This window comes from Hypanus sabinus, unplaced genomic scaffold (assembly GCF_030144855.1).
Source record: "Hypanus sabinus isolate sHypSab1 unplaced genomic scaffold, sHypSab1.hap1 scaffold_808, whole genome shotgun sequence".
Lineage (NCBI taxonomy): Eukaryota > Metazoa > Chordata > Chondrichthyes > Myliobatiformes > Dasyatidae > Hypanus > Hypanus sabinus.
Window position 1 is genome coordinate 141766 of NW_026781660.1, and position 18617 is coordinate 160382.

An 18617-nucleotide genomic window follows, 5' to 3' on the forward strand; every position below is an offset into this window, starting at 1 on the left:
TGCCCACCAGAATCCCATCCATTAGCCGACTCCCGACCTTTGAAAAGCTTTTCAACTAATAGTTCCCGGCACGTATCTTATATTAGGACACACCATTAGCTATCTCCTGCACTTGCAATCCATTTGGTTTTTATAAGGACGGCAGAAGGATCTCTGTCAAAAACACACTGTACTGCTCCGGTATCTCATTATATCCTGGGATAAACGTGTCCAGGATTTGAGTACAGTCATGAAGTACTCCAACAATTCATCCATTCTGCCTCAGGCAACTCAGTCCCCTCCACCGAACTCACAAACTACGTCCGTCTCACAAGTAAATGGAGATGTGATGTATTCATTTAATACTTCATCATTTTCTGTGCTTCTGCACATAGAGGACCCATGGTGCTGACGGTGTCTGTTCCATACCAAGCCTGAAGATACCTATTTACCCCAACTACAGACAGTCAGTCCTGTGCAAACGTTATAAGTAAATATATGTACCTAGGGTGTCTGAGAGCGCTGCACAATACTGTATTTGTCAATGTGAAGAGGAGAACGAGTTTGGAAATCTTCACATCTAGCCGTTCCCTGTGCATTTCCAGTCCAGACGAAGGTTTTGTGGCTGAAGCATCCACTGTTTACTCCCATCCAAAGATGCTGCCTGTCCTGCTCGGCTCCTCCAGCTCATTGTGCGTATCTTTTTAGATTTTCACCGTATGCAGTGTCTCTTATGTCTTTGTAAATCTCTCGGGACCAGAGATGTTGGGAATGGGGAGGATGGTTCGCCACGGGAGGATTGTGGGATAGGTGGCAGGAATGTAATTCCTGGTCACACCGATCCCTGAGATACCCGGCAATGAGAATTGATTAAAAAAAAATCTTTATTGTTTATTGCAGAATATCTGTCTGGTGCTTCCCGCTCCTTCCCCTCACCCAACCCCTTTTCCCAATTATGAATCTCCTCTCACCCTGCCCCCTCCCCACTCTCAGTCTACGATAGAAATCAATGTATGAAACAGGTTTTTTCATCACACACATATGTCATGATTTATTTTCGGCAGCAGTACAGTTCAATGCATAAAATTATTACAGTACGGAGCAAAAGTCGGTGGCACCCTACATATCTACTACGTACATATGCTCAAGAATTTCGTACAGTATTTTAAAGACAGGATTTCACGTTTCTCGTCTATATTTAAAAAAAAGGAATATTCATGGATCTACTGAAGTGCTGCCATGACCCTTTGACGTCACAAGGACCTGTTTTGATCCAAGCTGCCTGTATCTGGACATATCTGTTTATTTCTTCCTGGCCACACCGTCCATGACCATTGCCAAAAGAACTGCCTTAATTTTGCTTGCACTGCCCTTGATTCGAACACGAACATTCTTCCACTGTTTTCCTAAAGGCTGCACACTTTCCCGGCGTCATTTGCGATTTCCTTCCCTATGCCTCCTCAATTACGGTCCGCGCGTTTAAGGTCTCGGACTTCAATGTCTGCAATCAGTTCTATCTTTTCTGTCTAAACACCTGTAAACCAGCAGAGTGATGGCCATCGGTCCCAAGCAACTTCCACGCTAACACATCAGCCAATCGAACAAACTCCTTCCTTCAACGGTGATCGAATTCAACCATTTGACTTTTAGTATCATTTTTATTTAACCTCACAAAGCATTCCTGGGAGCAATGAACGCACTTCAGCCAATCGAAGTTGTTGACGCTTGGGCAGTCCAGCGCAGTATTTCGGAGGACAAATTCATCAAGTATTACACCCTATTATTTTTAATGTATCCTCCCCTTACCTCCCTATATACATCTATCTCTTGGTCCTGCTAATGATTGGGCGTCCTGTTGCTTTTTTTTGTACCTTAGGCTCGTAAGGTTGAGATTCACAACAATATTCATGAGGAGACGGTTCTCGGGATCCAAGTTCACACCGTATTGAAAACGGCTACACATGTTTGTAGGCTGGTAGAGAAGGCGCTGTGGAATTTATCAGTCGATGAATTGACTATTAGGGAATCGACAAATTTCTGACGATTGTTTATAAAATTATAATTAGGCTGCATGTGAAATATTGCATTGAGGTCTGGATTTCAGTCAGGATATGGGGAGTCTGATAACGGCGCAAGTGATGTTTTTCAGATGATGCCTGCATTACAAAACATGCGCTTTTGGCGATTTCCGACAAAAGTAGGTTTCGTTTATTTGTATAACCGAGTGGATTTATAGATTTATGAGATTCAGAGTCATGATTAGACGAGAGAGTCAGTATCAGTCCGACAGGGTTGAAATGGCTATCACCAGTGTGCATGCATTGAGGTTTGTAAGAGGAAATTTCACAGATAATTTATGTCTCTCATTCCTCGGTGCCCTCGTCCGTTTTTCGTGGATGTCAACGGACAGTAAGATTTTCCGATTGCATACTGTAGGCGTTCTCTGATATTTAACCGGAACCACTTGAAAAAAATATTCTGGATTGTGTTCTGCATTTACTTATTTATCCTTCCGCGTTTGGGATTCTCATTTCCCTTGATCAGTTCCGAGATCGGCGCGCATGAAACTATTGATACAAAACACCGCACCAGACATGCTGAAGGGAATGGAAAAAGGAAGCAAATGCAAAACAGGGCTGGAAAACAGAGTGATTCATCAGGGCTGGTACAGTCCTGATAGGAAAAAAGAGACCAAACCGGCCAATGCGAGACAATCTTATGACTAGTGACTAGAGATAGGCGACGGGGACTCAAGATATATAGAGGCAAAGGTACAGTAGCAGTTCGCATAGCGATAGTAAAATTCGGGACGTCGGAGTTTAATTCCGGCGTCCTCTGTGAGAAAGATTATATGTTCCTTCCTATTCGGCACGGAATCCTCGGGAGTCTCTGATTTTCTCTCACAATAAAAAGACTTTCCTCTTATTAGGTTCGTTGATAATTCTAAATGTCCCAGTGGTTAGGCCAGGGTTAATAGGTTGGCCAGGGTTAATAGGTTGGTTGCTGGACAAAACGGTCTCATGGGTGACGTTATATAAGATTTGGTGAGGCCTAATTTGAGTATTGTGCGCAGATTCGGTTATTTCTCTACAGGAAAGGTATACACGGGGTTCAATGAGTACAACAACATTTCACAAAGATATTGATTCGTATGGAATTATTGATTATAGGGAAAGTTTCAATCGGTTAGCACTGCATTCTTTGCAAAGTAGAAGTTGGAGAGGGGATTTGGCAGAGGTATTGAAAATCATGAGGGCACAGATGCGGCAAATACAAAAAAAAAGTTTTCTCCACTGTGGTTCGTGGGGACTACAAACAGATGCGATGGGGTAAATTTGAAAGATAAGAAGTTCAAGGGGGAAGAAGTGGGGGATGTTCTTCACTCAGAGGATCGCGAGGGTGTGGAATGAGCTGCCGGCACAAGTGGTGTATACATGCTCGATCTCAACGTTTGAAAATTTCGGATAGGTACATGGATAGTAGAGTTGTTCCCGGTGCATGTTAATCAGAGTAGGCAGTCTGAATACTTCCGGCACGGCCTTGTTTTTACATTGTTACTTCTCCATGACTGATGTTATCGGCACAAGAAAGTGGGGTAAAATTAGAGGAGTAACAGGAAAATCATCGCGAAGTTTATATTAGAATCCAAATCTCTGCGGTATTGATAAACGCGAGAAGGTAACCGAAGATTAATATAATGCCGTAAAAACCGGGCGCTCGCTGATTCGAGTCCTGAATAATTTGGGTGTTGATGTTACCAACTGTTTTCACCGCGGCTTAAACTGTAAGAAGCACAAATATTTGCGCGGCTGACGTGGGGTGGTTGTGGTGCTGCTCGCGACAGAGAAAACAAAGAAAAACAGAGAGATTGAATGCGTGTGTGTGTGTGTGTGTGTGTGGGTGAGTGAGAGATAGAGAGAGAGGAGAGGCAGACGGAAAAGGTGGAACCTAGAAGACCGTGGCGGAGAATTTGAACAGAGGGTTTGTATGGTGGGACTAGGAAGGGGTGGAATACAGGGGGTAAAAAGAAAGCAATTTAACATGTTAAAGTAGGTTTAAAATTTTGCAGCACGCGGTTATTCTTCCTGATGTTAGTCTCAATGACAACATTTGAGATGTGAGCTCCGTTGAAACCACAATGCATCCTCATACGACAGTACATGACAATAGGTTTGAAGGCTAATTCTCCCGTTACGCAGTATACGTTATCCACGAACCTCCTTAGGTTTAAATCCGTTTATATTCGACTGGAAATTATATATAATTTCTATTAATTCTTCTTTCTTTAAGTTACCTTTGCCAGGTTTGAAATACAATGCGCTACTGCTAGAAAAGCAAATGTTCATTAGATTTACACCTGGATGCCCATGACAGTAAACTTGAACACAAACTGAAAAGTTGAGTCTCAAGTTCATTTGAAGCACTGAAACCCAAACAATGTTTCTGCCCAGGATTGAACTGGGGACCTTTCGCGTGTGAAGCGAATGTGATAACCACTACACCACAGAAACCGTGCAAAGCGCTCAGTGCTTTGCGCTCTTGAGCAATGACCCGAGGCACCCCCTCCCCGCCCTGCTCTGAAGTACAGCAATAAGAACAAAACATTGCCCACTGTTACTTCCCGTTTTCAGTAACACGTATTAAATAGTTTAGGACTTTATTCCCTAGAATATGGGTATAGGTAGAGTGTTACAAAGACGTGGCTGTGGAACGAACCTAAGGGCTGAACACGGGCGTGGAATGGGTGACAAGGCAGTGTTTACCCGGGGTCTTGGTTTCAGTACAGAATTCAGAAACGATGCTCGACTTAGAACTGATCGTCCTAAGAACCATGGGGTGAGGTTACTCAAACACGAGTCAACCATCGAACTGGCAGCTCCTTGTTGTGGTCACGGGATTTTTACCCTGCATTTGCTGATGGAAAGCAGGTGTTCGTAGTTATTGGAACCTGGGAATGATTGGGAACTAAACGAGGTGATTGAGCCACAACTCCTGAGGAACATAGCCAGGAAGGCGATTGCCAGAAGAGATCTAGACAGAAACCCACCACCCCCACCCCCCGCCAACAGGAGCCTCCCGGCGATCCTCCAGGCCTGTCTGGATGGTTCCGATTAAAGTCCTGGATGAGGGAAGTGTCTCGGGGAAAGGAGCGGGGGAACCAGGAGCTCTCTACAGGACCGTACCTTTCCAAGTCCACCAGGTATTGGAGACACCTGCCGGACGGCGCACATCAGTAGTCGTCGTTCAGTGTATGCCGGATTGTTGTCGATGAGACGGACAGGTGGAGGAGTCTCAGCCGGGGGACACATGGGGCTGACGGAGACTGGTTTTCACTAAGACACATGAAAAGTTGGGTGAATGCGCATGGACCTTGCAATTTCAGGCGGACCGCTGTGGGATTGATAACCTTTTCAGCCTTGAATGGTCCCAGGAAGCGGGGGGCGAATTTCCTATGTTCTCTTTTGAGCGGGATGCCCTTGCAGGAAAGCCACACCATCTGCCCAGGTTGAAAGCTCCGGTGCCGGAGTCCGGTGTCGGTTGGCTGTTTTCTTATGTTGATTTGTTGATCTGAGTAGGGCCGCGCGTGTTTTCTCCCAAAACTTACGGCACAGATCAATATGGTCCCGAAACGACGGTACCGCAATCTGTTCTTCTTGCGCAGGGAACATCGGGGCTTGGTACCCAAGGGATCACTGGAACGGAAACCTCCCAATGGCAGAGCTCACCAGAGAGTTGTGGGCGTACTCAACCCACGGGAGGTGATGGCTCCAGATCTTGGTTGATCCGTTCCGTCTGCCCGTTCGACTGGGGGTGGAAGCCGGATGACAGGCTGGCCGATGCACCTAAGGCCTGACAGAAGGCCTTCCATAGCTGCGAGATGAACTGGGCACCTCGATCGGAGACGATGTCCGCCGGGATTCGTGGAGGCGGAAGACGAGAAGATCTGCGGTTTCTTTAGAGGAAGGGAGTTCAGGGAGGGCCACAAAGCGCACCTCCTTGTAGAATCGGTCTACCACAATGAAGACAGCTGTGTTTCCTTTGGAGGGGGGTCGACCGGTGAAGAGGTCTAGGGCGATGTGTGACAGGGGACGACCAGGAACAGGTAGAAGACGAAGAAGACCCGCGGGTGGTCGATGAGAGAACTTTCCCCGGGCTCAGACGGAACAAGCCGAGACATAAAAACGGGTGCCCCCTCCGTGGACGGCACCCAAAAGAGCTTCCTCAGGTGAGCCAGGATCCGATCACTCCCGGGGTGTCAGGTGAACCGGTATGTGTGCCCCCATTGGAGAACCTGAGGCCTGACGGAGACCGGCACGTACAGGCGATCGCCGGATCCGTTAACAGGGTCCGATCACTCCCGGGGTGGCAGGTGAACCGGGATGTGTGCCCCCATTGGAGAACCTGAGACCCGATGGAGACCGGCAAGGACAGGCCATCGCCGGGTGCATTCCCATGGTCGGGGTCGTCCCGCTAGGCTTCCTTTACCTTAGCCTCGATCTCCCAAGTGAGGGTGGCCTCACCCAGGATGGTGGGAGGATCGTCTCGGGAATGGAGGTGTCATCCTTGGAGTCATGCTGACGGGATTGCGCGTCCGGCTTCCCGATCTTGGATCCTGGACGATACGTGAGGGTAAACTTGAACCGCCCAAAGAGCAATGGCCAACGGGACTGGCAGGAGTTCAATCGGTTGCCGGTCAGAATATGCCCCAGGGTCTTATGATCAGACACTCTCGCAGAATAAACTCAGGGACCATAACTGTCTTCGAACCCGTCACTCGCAGAAATGAAAACAGGGACGATAATAGTCCTCGACCCTGTTACTCGCAGAAAAGAACGGCGACCCAAGTCTGGAGCGGGCCAGGTGGATTGGAAAGGGGCACTAGCATGGTTGAGAGAAAATCCACAATGGTTGGTGTTTTACGGGTTAATGGGAAAGGTGCATCCTAAATAAGAATAAATATTGGAAAGGGCGGATGAGGCAACCATGGCTGATACCAGAAAGTAAAGACAGCATAAAGCCAAAAGTGAGGGTTTATAATGTAGCAAGCATTAGAGGGAAGCCGGAGGTTTGGGACGCTTTCAAAACTGGCCAATACTGGAGAAAATACCTCTGTTCAGACATATGAATATTAAAAGGGATGCGAGTGTGGGTATCAGAAAGCTGGAAAATGACGCGGAAGAAGCAGTAATGGGAGGAAAAGAAAAGGGACGGACTGAATGAATATTTTTCGCCAGGCTGCTCTGTGGAAGACGCCAGCATAATGGCAGGCAGCGAGAAACACGTGTCAGAGGGCATCAGTGAGAGTGGATGTTATCACCTGGAGAAGGTGCCCGTGAAGCTGAAAGGACAGAAGTTAGATGTCATCGGGACCAGTTGGACTACACCCCATGGTCCTGAAAGTGGTAACTGGAGAGATTCTGTAGGCACTCCTTCACGTATCATTATTTACATACAACAGCTCAATAGCAAAGAAAGCCCAGCAGCGTCTCTACGTTCTGCGAAGGCTGAGGAAAGTCCATTTACCACACCCCGATCCTCATCACATTCTACAGGGGTTGTATTGAGAGCTTCCTGAGCAGCTGCATCACTACCTGGTTCGGAAACTGAACCAATAATGATTGCAAGGCCCTGCAGCGGATAGTGAGGTCAGCTGAGAAGATTATCGGTGTAGCTCTTCCCGCCATTACGGACATTTACACTACACGCTGCATCCACAAAGGAAACAGCATTATGAAGGACCACAAGCACCGCTCCTACAAACCTTTCTCCCTCCTGCCGTCGGGGAAAAAGGTACCGGAGCATTCGGGCTCTCACGACCAGACTATGTAACAGTTTCTTCCCCCCAAGCTATCAGACTCCTCAATACCCAGAGCCTGGACTGACACCTTACTGCTCTATTGCCTTGTTTCTTATTTATTGTAATGCCTGTACTGTTTTGTGAACTTCATGCAGTCCTGTGTAGGTCTGTAGTCTAGTGTAGTTTTATTCTGTGTTGCTTTTTACGTACTTTACTCTAGTTTTTTGTACTGTGTTATGTCACACCATGGCCCTGAAAAAGTAGTCTTATTTTTACTATGTACTGTACCAGCAGTTATGGTCGAAATGACAATAAACGTGACTTGACTTGATATTCGAGAATAGATCCTGATGACTGGAGAATTATGTCTGTCACTCCACTCTGAAAGAAAGTTAGGCTGAAGAATGGACATTTAAAGAAACGTAGCCTGACTTGAACGTGTTAGATAACTCAAAAGATTCCAAGCAGATTGAAGATCAAAGACAGTTGAAGAGAAAGGGAGGAGATTTGTCAAATACAGCATGGTGCACTTTGGAAGAAAGGATAAAAAGTCTCTAAATGGGGAAGGTTTTCTGAAATCAGAGGTGCTGAGACCTTGTGCAATATTCCCTAAATGTTTACTTCCAGGCTTAGTCAGCTGTAAAGGAAGGCAAATGCAATTTTAACATTCGGTTCCGGAGGGGTAGAATATATAAGCAGCAATGTAATGCTGACATATGTCCGTCATTATAAACCTGATTCTGATCCTGACCTTTATCCCCAACAATGGAAATCTCCTTCATTTACGATACTGACGGCAGTGTTATCGCTCCACATTCGCGTTCTGACGTAACTGTGTTGAAACAAATTCCAAAGCTGTCGAATTATACTATTTGTATTGGAATGATGAATCACGTTTTCCGTTACCGAAAATAAATCAAGTACAACCATCACTTCAGTTCTAGTACTACGGTGGGTGCAATGAACGTTGATGGAGTTGCGATGGCCGATTGGTTAAGGCGTTGGACTTGAAATCCAATGGGGATTTTCCGCGCAGGTTCGAATCCTGTTTGCAGCGCTCAAACTGCAGCGCCAGGGATTAGAAACCTCACTGCCAACAAAAATTTAACACCCTGGCTGCTGTCTGTGTTCAGTTGACAACTACGTACCAGCCGGCAGATTTAGAGATTTTTACACTCATTGTGCAACTTTCATTTCTATTACGACTCTGACCATTCCCCCTCTGGGCAGCATAAACGCTTTGTAGTTTGCAGCTTTACCGACTTGTAAAACTAAAAGAATCAAATGCAGAGAACGGATATTTCAGCGTCAGTGTAAAGAAGTGGACTTCATCCTTTCACTGAAGTGGGCAGCACGGTCTCTGAACGTGAAAAGCTTTCGCCGGTTTCATATCCCTCATTGTACAGACTCCCCATTGCTCTTTTGTCCAGTGAGCGACCCCGCCTATTGCCATAGACAAATCGGTTCGCTGACCTTCCGTCAAAATCACCCTCGCCAATTGTCACTGAGCGGTGTAATTGTCCGATATCAACAAATCTCGTCAAATGACGTGCAACCTACCTAGCTCCCATTCGTGTATGCAGATGTCAATCCAACGTGTTATCCAGTTGCGGAAAGGGTTTCACCCAAGAGTTGTTCCCTCACGCAGACTCTGACTGCTTCTGCCTCCCAAAATCCAAAACTCAGTACAATGTCCCATTATATAACATTAATATCACTATGCTTCTGATCGAAGCTGGGGGCGCTGTCAGGGCGTCGAAATAAAGGCGGGCGACAGAGGTTTATCGCCTCTCACCTGGGGAGACGGTAGAAGATTTGGTGGAGGTGACCGGCCGACTTTTGACTGGCAACTGCTGTATGGGGGGGGGGAGCTTTGAGAAAAAGTCTGGGCCAGCCTGATCTTATTGAATGCCGGGGCTGGCTGAAAAGGACTAGACACTTCCCTTCTTTCTGTTGTCTGTCTGTTTAAAGAAAAGGAATAAACAGCCTTTCTTGGGCCTGGATGCTGTCCCGTGGATATAATAGTTCGCAATCTATATCATCAGTTTGCCTGAGGAATCATTTCCAAGCCTGAAACTGGCAGAAGATTTATATCTATCTTTTGTTAATGACGCAGAATTGTACAATATATGCGTTGCGTACTGTCTGTCTTTTCGAGCCTGCAATGATGCTGCAAGTGTTTAATTGCACCTGTCCCTGTGCACACGGCAATAAACCCGGCTGGACCTGACAATACTCACTGAGATTTGAGCAGTGATGCCCCGGGCAAATGAGTCAAGATGATGTCGGCAAACTGAGTGAGTAGGACCAGAGTCCAATATGGGAAATGTATGGTCACCCTCTTCTACAGAGAGACAGCGTCTCTGAGTGGATTGAGGTGCAGTGAGGAGTGAAGAAGATCAAATCTACATTGTATCGATTGCAAGTTATTGCCAGCAAGACCTCGCAGTTATTTCCAGCTTTATTGAGACTGCACCTGCGATATTTTTCTCAATGTCATGTTCTGCTCATATATTTTGTGATTTTATGGTGCTGAATCAGACGGATGCAGGTTAAGCACAGACAGGAATCGGGTTGTTGTGGAAGCAAGTTAATACACAAAATAATTTAAAATAAACACATTAAATTACAGCAGGCAATATCTTAATTCCCTGACCGGGAATCGAACCCGGGCTGCGGCAGTGAGAGCGCCGAATCCTAACCACTAGACCACCAATGAAGATGATAAAGTTCTGACTAAAGCAGCAGGCAACGACCAAACCAGCAAAATATGAAATGAAACCTATAGATGAATAATAATGAATAAATGTGATAAATATTGTCACGAATCTACTGCTCAGCATTTTGCAGACCGCGTGCTCACCCATTGCTTCAGGTTAAGAAACACTCTGGACTCTGAATGAATCGGTGGGAAACACTCGCTCTCCAGTGTCTTTATAAAGATGGTGACATTCAGATTCTCTTATGAACCCTGGGTCATTTTTGTTTCTGTCTATCGCCTCAAACCAACTCAGTAGTCGGCCCTCCGATTCCCGCGACGTTGTTGCCGATACATCTTGTGTCTTGTTCCTCACCCTCCGCCTGGATGGAGGTAGGAGAAAGAAAACCAGATGTTCAGAATGCCCGAAATATGGTCCGGGGGTGGAATGGTAGGCTTTCCTGATCGTGCTCTAACAGTGGTCGAGTGTGCCGGAGCCCTTGGTACTGAGGATGACGTGCTGGTGACAAATGAGCCTAGATTTCATTAAATAAGCCTGATAGAAACCCCCGCAATGATTTGAAAGTCCTCAGGGTAGGCAGTTCTTTGTTTGCCGATCGCGGCACTCAGTACATGGTTTGCTTGCTTAACATCTGCTCTGGCGGTATGTGAAGTGCCGTCCGGATCAATGAAGAGAACCTCTCGGTAAGCAGCACCGACAGAACTCAATCATTGGATGTTGTGATTGGGGGAACAAGGGTGCGGCAAGACCGCTATGTACAGAGAGCATGTAGAGTTAGTCATGAAACAACACAGCCGTTCCACCCTCCCCCCCCCCCCCACCCAGCACCACAATACCGTCTTATCTTCTCCGAACGGTGGACTGAGAAGCCTTCCGTCTCCATGAAACAGAGAGGACAGACATCTCCCTCCGAAACTGCAACGTTGTGCTTATGTAATGCATCTTGTTTTCAAGTCGGTGGCCTTTGGCTAAGAAGATGCTGGGTAGAGGATGCTTCTTAGCCCGGCGATTTAGTCAGGCTTGAAGTCTTCCGAACCGACCTCTTTTCCGGCAATGGTAATGGCTGACCTTCGCTGATCGCTGAAAGGTGCCTCACCTGCATTCCCGAGAGTCAAGTCCATCTGGTCCTTCAGCAACTTGATAAACTGCTGAGTAATTTAGACAGATCAACAGTACGTTTCGTAAAGGGAAATCAGGGGCTTCAGATTGCAGCTACAGTGGTTCAACAGAAATACATCTAGACATCCCCAGTCCTTCCCTCCCGTCTCTCTGGCCACAGTTGCCTCTTTTCCCGGGTAATACCTTTTCTCCTCATTGACTGTTCATGGAGTGTCATGGAGTGAAGATGGCTTGTGAACCTATGTGCTTTATAGTTGAAATAATAAAAGCTGCTTGTTGGCAAATACAGATTCTCTGTACCTCACCGATCATTATTACCAGGGGTGATTCTTGTAAGAGTGGCGTCCATCATTAAAGTTGCCCACCAACAGGACACGCCATCTACACGGTGTTACCACCGGGATGGAGATACAGAAGCCGGAAAGCTCACCCTCAGCGAATCAGGAGCAACTACTTCCCCTCTGCCACCTGCAACTCAGGTTTTCCCCCCTATATCTATTTATTCTTTACTTCACTGTACTGCTACAGAAAAGTTAAAAGGTTTCACTACATATCTCGATGATATTAAATCTGGTTCTGATTCTGATTCAGACGCAGCGGGGATGTGTTAGTTTGAACTTAATTTATTTGAAAGGCTATCAGAAACTCGTGAGACGATGGGCTGTACTGTGCTGTAATATTCTATGTTCTATCTAGTGTACCATATCTCACTATTTAAGCCCAATCGATTAATTATTTAAAGCTACGACGCCTCTACTTTCCAGATTACTCTCAATGTGTCTAATAATACTGCAGGACAATTGAACAAAGCGTCCGTTGTGGTTTGTCATCTAGATCAATGATCTGAACAATAATGGCGTTAACTGGATCAGCACATTTGCCGATGACACCAACATTACAGGAGTAGTCGACAGCGAGGAAGAGTACTGGAGCATGAAGCGGAATCTGGACAGCTCGAAAAATGGGCTGAAAAATATCAGATCGCATTTAACGCAGACAAGTGTTAGACGTTGCCCTTTGGGCGGACCAGACAGGGTCGGCCTGACACAATGAGAAACAGGGCACTGAGGAGTACGATAGAATCAACGAATCTGAGAATGCAGGTCCATAATTCAATGAAATTTGCGGCACAGTTAGACAGGGTCGTAAAAACGGCTTTTCTCACTTCGGCCTTCAGAGACCAAAGTACTGAGTACAGGAGTTGGGTTGTTATGTTGTTATGGTTTAAGGCTTAATTGGGGCCCAATTTAAAATACTGTGTGCGGTTGGGCTCAACTACCTGCAGGAAAGTTGCAAATTAGATTGAAAGAATGAGAAAAAAATCTACACGGCTATTGCCGGGACTGGATGTTTTGAATTAAAAGGGAAGATTACATATGTCAGCACGTTACTCCGTGCGGGTAGAAGACTGAGGGGAGATCTGATAGAGGTATACAACATTATGAGGGGTATAGAGAGTGTAAATGCAAGCGGACTTTCTCTGCTGATGTTGGGCGGGAAAACAACTGGAGATCATGGGTGAAAGGTGAAATGTGAAATGTTTAAGGGAAACATGAGGGGAGACTTCTTCACCCAGAGGGTGGTCAGAGTGTAGACAGTGCTGCCAACACAAGTGGTAATTGAGATTCCGATGTCAACGTTTAAGAGATGATTGGAGAGGTACACGGATGAGAAGGATATGGATGGCCACTGTCCGGGTGAGGTCGATGGGAGCAGGCAGTTTAAATAATTCCTCACTGACTGGACGGGCTGAAGTCCCTGTTTCTGTGCAGTGGTTTCCTCTGGGTATCTCACTGGATATCTGGGTTAGAGGTTTAATGTCTCACTGCACAGACCAATCTAGAAATCCGTTGATACTGTTTATCCCTCTGTCTTTGCAAACACCGAAGCATGGAGACTGAGTTAATGGATGGTTACAGCATGAGGGGATGGAAGCTTTGGATGTTGTTTATTCTGTATTCTCCAATTGCCAGCGATGTCTTTGAAGGAAGACAAGTATAAGCACGGATATTTGCTTTGCCGTTGCTGCGTTTTTAGTTTGTGTGTTTCATTCATTATTGATTTCAGAGAGAAACACGGAATCCACACCGGCTTTGTGGATTCAGGTTTAAATAGATCGAAAAATGAACGTACCCACACCCGTTTCGGCAACGATTCGGACGTAAATTGACATTAAGATGAATTGGTGGGTATTTGAATTGGGAATTGGGAATTGGCATTTTGGAAGACTTCTTCTTTTCATAAGCATCAGAATCTGCTGCTGAACACTTTGAAATGCTGGTTTTATGTTGTAGGGCTCCTTTGGAAAGGATGCTTTGAAGTCATCGGAGCATTTGCCCCGTAATATATAAATGACATGTCAGTTTAGAAAACGCGCAGGTCCAGTCAATCGGTCAGCGATTTGCTTACGTTGTCAGTCCTAATTCCATAAATGATCCTGCTGCTGTGTGATCAGATTAAATCGGTTATTTCCCTCAGCCCTATTTCTCGGAGCACTGTAACTTCAGACTCGCAATGCAGTTGTAAAGTGTACCGAAGTTTCGACTCGCCTTGCGAAACACGGTTGCCCTTTGTTTTCCAGCCAGAATTCACTCTGTCTACCACATCATGTGCCTTCTGTTAGAAATCCAATTCCGAATCAACGCAACCAGGTTTCTCTCGATCCCATGCCTCCTGACTTTCTGAATGAGTCTACTATGGGGAACTGGTCAAGCGCCTGACCAGAATTAATGCACCCACATCAACTGTTCTGATTCTTCTGTTTGTTTTATCTTCACTTATACAAATAATTCAATCTGATTCATAAAGGACAACATGCCACGTTGTCTCTCCGTAGCCAGACTACTTTTCTCCTAATACTCTTAAGTTCCTTCTTCAATAATCCTTTCCAGTAGTTTACCCACTACCGATGTAAAACTCCCTGGTCTACAAGTCCAAAAAAACATCCCTATGATCTTTCGTCAACAAATTAATAACATTTTGCACCCTCCAATCATCTAGTTCTACTTCCGTGGCCAGCAAAGACGCAAATATCCTGTCCAAAAGCGCAGATATGTCTGAGCTCGCCTTTCAAAATTACCTGGACTATATCCCTTCCGGTAAGGAGGAATCACCTATCATAATGATTTCCAAGTTTCCAGCGCATCCTCTTTCTCAGCGCCGGCACGTTCGAGCATATCTGCCTGTTGACTCTGTGTTCACATTGATCAATGTATTCAGTGAGGAGCTTCACCGCCTCTTTGGTCTCTAGAGACGTTTTCCTCTTTTACCTCTGATCTGCCCACACTCTCCCCAGTCCCATCCTGTTCCTCACAGTGCAAAGTCGTCAGGGGCTTCCCGACTCCCCTTTTGACTCTGAAATACATTGTTAAATTGTTTTCAGTCTACATTGTGACTCGCCATAACCAGACCTGATCCTTCCTTCCTAATCCTTATGTATCTTTCTTCCTCTTGACGAGTTGTTCCAAAGATCTTGTCACCCAGGGTAACTTTACGCCATCATTCTTTCCCTGCCTGACTGAGACAAGCCCTTACTGAACCCCATGTCAGTGCTCCCTAAACAATCTCCAGGTACCTGTCGCTCAATTCCCCGACTGCATCATTTCCCAATGTACGCTCCCCAGTTCCTGCCAGGTACCACCATACATCGCAGACCCACAATTAAACACATACCATGCTTCCTGGTCCGATCCCTGTGCAAGATGAATGTCGGGGAGTTGTGCCGGGTCGATCAGAAACGCTGAACCGCGGGGAGATCTCTCACCTGATCCGATTCCTTTTCTAATATCAGACCCGGTACGGACTGTTCGCTAGTCTGCTTTTCTTCATATAGTGACTTGAATTGTTCCTGGACACATCTGAGAGATTATGCCATACCTAAACCTTTAAACCTGTGGAAGTGCCAAATAACATTGTGGGAGTTTTAGTTTTCCGTTCTAATAACATGTTACATGTCCAATTTCCGCTCCCAATCGGTTCCTCATTGTTCCCTTTGCAATTTTTTTTTGTTAAACTGGTGTACCGCTGTACAGAATACTCCATATAGGGTGTTCGCGCCGGTCATGCTTCTGTGTTCGTCTCCCAGTCTATTAATAAACGAACGCTCTACGTTGTCCTCCCTTTCTGCAGCTTCGATACTGTCCCTGGTTTCCCATCGCACTCCCTTTACACTCTGTAACCCGGCTCTATCCATTCTTCAACATCGAAAACCCGGGAAAACCCTGAAGCCATCCCTGTCCTTGTGACAGTCGAGTGTCTGTGATGGTTTGGAACATACTTCAACCAAAGTAACAATCACACCAGCAGCATTGAGCGTTTGTATTGCTACCGACCTGAACTGTATGAAGTCAGCAATCTTCCGCCAATTCTGCAATTTCCGGATGACCGGGCATATGATTGTTTGAATTCAAGACATATTTGACAATCCTTTTCAATGTAAAACGACTTTATTTGAAAACACCGCTGAATTGTCGTTAGACGCTGGCGTTATCTACACAGATGGCCATTTAATGTAAACACATACTTAATTCCATTCCTCAGCTCTTCTCTGAATTTCCTCTGTGTCAGTGTATAGATACAAGTATTCGTGCACATGCTGACAAATTGTAACATAAACCCACATTGTTGTAGGATATATACCGGGGAACTGAAATATCTGTCCTGGTAAAAATAGTTTTGCAATTGCCATTTTAGAGAATGGGCTACAGAGGGCATACAAAATAATATGAAATTAGCGGATATAGAAAACACCAGAATCATCGATTTTCTACGTTTTTCCACCTCGGCATCTTTCTGATTGTCGCTGCTGCGCCGAAGCCTTCTGCGGACTCTATTTGCAATAATGATATGGCTTACAGTAAACCCGTTAAACAACAGGATTAAGCCGATTGGTAGCAATGGTTTTAAAATGCTGTCCAGTAATTCGTATACTTTCCACGCGGGTGAGGTAGCGTATTCATCTGTGCGGATGCACCTCCACGGCGTGTTGTCAATGATGACGTAAGGTTCAAGGGCAAAGTAACCCGCGGCACATCTCCCGCAACTCACTATAACCACGGTCACTATAACCACCGTTGCTGTTCTCTCGGTGCAGTATCGCTCCCGCAGTTTTCGATGACATATTGCGATGAAGCGATCGAAGGTAAAACTGACTGTGAACCAAACAGAACAGTCCGTCGCTGCCATCCCAAATACCATTGTCAGAGCGCATACAGGAGTGATGAGCAATGATCTGGAATAAATGTAGATATTATTGATCTGTTCCACTAAAGCAACAACGATAACTACCGTCAGATCCGCTGTCGCCATTCCAACCAGGTAACGGGTGATGCATTTGGAGAGTCCGCATTTTCCCCGAGATAGGATCACAATCGCCGTTAGGTTAACTGCAATAAATTGGAAACAAAATAGAAATACGTCATCTCTCTGAATGCCCCCATTCTACCGATGCCAAGCAGGGTATGATCTGTTTGGAAGTGGAAAGCGGGAATCCAGTGTGTGCGGTCTCGGTCGCTGCACTCCGACTGGAGGACAATGACGGATGAGAGTGTCAGTGGATTGGCGACCTGCCGAAAGTTTAGAGCGAGGCATCTGAGTTCCACGGCTCCCGGAATGGTGAAGGGAAGATCGTAAACAACACCATTTCCATTCTTAGGGGTGAAACAGTTGATGGGATTGTTTGCAGCTGTGAGAAAGTGGAATCAATTGATACAAAACAAAATTTTTCATTTACTGACTTATGGAAGAGCAGATCTACGTGTAGGAAATAGACTGGATCGCCATTTAAATAAGCTGCCACGTTGTTATAAGGTCGAACTGTCTGCACTGGTAGAGAGTCGGACCTAGAAATGCAGAGACCATATCACTTCAGAAAGCGTAGCGAGGGGAAATTATGAAACAATGTCAATATCGGCACGAACATAATTAACAAAAGAAAAATCACATCAATCAAAGTACGAAAATGAAAATAAAACAATGAGAAGCTTGAATCCTCCATTCCGGAAACACGTTTCAGCCGACGGTAGCATCTGTGCTCAGTAACAGTGCGGATACAGCAGCAGAGTAACGACGGCACCAGACATAAAGTGACCAGCTCCGGCATCTTACCGGTGACACCGACCGCTACAAGTGTGGGATAGAAAATGGCCGCGATGTAGTAAATCGCCGCATATCCCATTCCGTCAGAGGCAGCGTTATGTTGTACGGAGCGTTTCAGCTGCTCAGATGGACTAGTGATCGGTTTAGTAGACTTTTATTGAGGAGGGAGCAATTCCACTGAGGCAATTAGCTTGGCGATCTCGTCAGGGACATTAGTGACAAAGAAATGCACAAACATTTACATTAAACTATTTTTACACTCTCTGTCATCATGGCATGAATTTGACTCTTCAAGGAACATTGCAATGTACTTTAAAACAAAATATAATTTGAATTTGCCAGTATAAATTCCATGGCACATGACCTCAGCTATTTAAACAGGACATGTTTGTATCAGTGTTTATGGAGGCGTTCATAATGAAGTCGATTTATTTTGTAACCTTTGACGTAGCGCATTCGCTTCTGAAATTGAGTGAAGGAGTTGGTTCTGGCAGGTGGAATGGAAAAAAAAACTTCTTTATTAAAGGGGAACATTCGTTCATTCTTTTCTTTCGTTTGTTCCAATCATTCCGGGCATTTTGAGTGATGGAAATCACAGTGACAGCTGTCATGTGTTACAATGCACTGCATTTATATTCCTCCAAACAATTTAAAAGATCCACAGCCATATTCCAGAGACCTGTGATGAAAAGGGGAGAGTATCTTCGGGAAATTAGTGAAGGCTGAGGACAGTTTGAAGATCAATGTTTTCCAGCGCACACAGGGGCTGTTTGGCAGGAACCTGAACTCTGTCAGTGAATGAATTGACATCCCACACACTTGACGTGCTATGCAGTCGATTTAACTTTAAAGATATTCTCAAACCTGCCACAATTCTACCACTATTTCTCCATCCGTTCTCTGTT

General features: G+C 45.6%; 1 non-coding gene across 1 annotated transcript; it reads right to left on the minus strand.

Annotated features, from left to right (window-relative positions):
- Window positions 1-4417: 4417 nt before the first annotated feature.
- trnav-cac (transfer RNA valine (anticodon CAC)) lies at window positions 4418-4490 on the minus strand. Its single transcript has one exon. It is a non-coding gene; the product is annotated as a tRNA-Val (tRNA).
- Between the last annotated feature and the right edge of the window lie 14127 nt (window positions 4491-18617).